Genomic DNA, 2,623 nt, shown 5'->3' on the forward strand with positions numbered 1-2,623 from the left:
AATTCATATCTTACCTGGATAGATAAAAATGTGAGGTCAAGTCCTAATATAAACTCGAAGAAATGACACCAAGCAGACTTTTGGATAAGACAATGAACGAACTTCTTAGTGGAGAATTCCTCGTATTGAAGGATCAGTCAACTAAGACCCAACTGATCAGACTTGATTGATATGCCAAATTTGGACGAAAAGGACCAGACTCTAGGATGACTAACCGCGTATCTCACCGAGGAAACAAGACATGATAAAAACCGACCGGCGAGGACAAAACGATAAAAGGTGACAAGAGGGACAAGATGGTTATTCTTATGAAAACGGTTCTTCAGTACTTCGAAGAAAAGTACTATGGCTGTCTCGCTAAAAACATCCGTACACATGGATAAATGGGTAAAAGCAGACAAAAAATTCATTCTTTTACGAAAACAGCCATTATGGTACTTCCAAAAAAAAAAGTTTTAAGGTTGACTCGGCTAAGATGGCCGGAAATAAGGGCAACATGGCAAAAATGTGAAATAAATAAACAAAATGAATATTTTGCGAATGTGCTTCCAAGGAAGGCTGTCCCGGCAAAACAGCCGGAATACGAGGGCAAAACGGTAAAAGGTGACCAAAAATAGCAATTTTTATTATTATATTTTTTTTTTGAAAATTTTATGCACATGCGTAATTTTCATGCTTTTTTTTAAAAAAAATGGGCTAAACCCGATGGAGGTTACCTATGTATCTCACTGGGTAGTATCAAGCCCGTGTAGTTCGATGAAACCAACTATTTATTTTCTAATTTTTATGAAAATTAATCTTTACACCTCACTTCAGACTACTTCTAAATTTTAGTAAAAAAGGATTATTTATACTAAACTAGGAGATTTTTTTTTTGTTTTAATTCCGCTCAACTAATTTTCTAAAGTCAGTCAACAATGCAAGCAAGCCTTCCAAATGATGTAGCAAATAGCACATAAGTGAGCATGATGGTCTCAAAGAGGATACCTGTCCTATACGGACCCAGCTCCCGTGCCAAGCTTCGCTAAGTCAAATATACGTGATGCAAATAAAGCGAACCTACTAGGGATATCCGGCATGGGGTTTATTTTTTTAGGTTTAAATCCTAGTGGAGAATGTATCTAGACTGGCTTACTCGAGCCGACAACTCGAGCCGAGGAGGGTCAGTGTACCGGTAGCGTTGCTTTCCGGCTTAACTGGTGGTGCTCCCCGCCTAAAATATGTGTGACTAAAATCCTTCACCGGATGACAAGCACCTCGGCTATCTCAAAGAAAGCGGGTTATGTCAAGCAAATGCCCAATTTTAATTTCAAGAAGACTCAGAGGGGGTGCGTGAGAAAACAGTTTATATGTACAGTTCAACAATATCAAAACGGTAAAAATCGAACAGGTAGCACATTGCACAAATAAATCACAATATATACAAAATTAATAAAGCCAAATAAAAGTCAACATGTACAAGCTCGAATTCTGGTTGTCCCCAGCAGAATCGCCAGAGCTGTCACACCCCCTTTTTCTACCCCCGAAAGATAATATGTGTGTATGGGTTTGTGGGTTAAGGAGTTTTTCCAATTAAAATGACAAATTTGAGTAGGGATTATTTTATTTACAGAGTCGCCACTTGGAATTGGTTTTCGGTGCTCCAAGTCACCTTTTATTTGAATCCCTAGTCAAAGGAAAGTTTGACTCTATTTTTATCGGTCCGCGAAAACAAAGTTCGGGTAAGGAATTCTATTGACCGGGGAGAAGGTATAAGGCATTCCCCGAATCCCGTGGTTCTAGCACGGTCGCTTTATTGACTTAAAACTTGGCTTGAATTAATTTTTGATAAACTGTGATTTATATGATTTTTTATGTTTTACCTATCCACTTTTATTTCTTGATCATTAGACTTATTAAGAAAAATAATTTTTTTTTTGGATAAATTATGTTGTCATAACCACGCTATGCGAGCGAATGCGTGATCGAGACAAAATTTATTAATTTTATCATAGCAGCGCTACGCAAGCGAATCCGCAGTTATGACAAGGATTATTAGTGCGTCATTACTTTTGAAAAGAAAAGGTTACTACACTTGAAGAAATTAATTTTTAAAATTTATTAAAATAAACATCACGCTACGCAAGCGATTCCGTGAAGTTAAAGCGTGCCTACTATTTGCCTAGCGCTTAAACTAATTAATTAAGAAAAGAGATTAAATTATTTAATTAATTATTCAAGAGGGGAGGATATACTACTATTGAATTTTATTTAACTAACCTATAGCTTGAACTTGCTAGGCTTATGCTTATTGGATTAGGCCACCTTATATGCTTATGGACTTGGTTCACAATAAAAAGGGCCTAGTAAAATTGCCTAAATTTACACCAACATTGGATCATTTAGTAATTGTTTTAAAACAAATTTGGCAATCTAACTATAAAAAAAAAAAAATTAATTTCCTATTACATATCTTCTTTAAATAGAGAACGAAACTCAATTTCTATTTAACTCAAAGTCTATTTCTATTTAACACATCTCGAGTTATTTTTTTTTTGAACTAAATTTGAAACCATTAGCAAACAAGGAAAACCATAAACTCATGTAATAATTGTACAAAAACTTCTAAGAACAATTGAGATAA

This window comes from Nicotiana attenuata, unplaced genomic scaffold (genome assembly GCF_001879085.1).
Source record: "Nicotiana attenuata strain UT unplaced genomic scaffold, NIATTr2, whole genome shotgun sequence".
NCBI lineage: Eukaryota > Viridiplantae > Streptophyta > Magnoliopsida > Solanales > Solanaceae > Nicotiana > Nicotiana attenuata.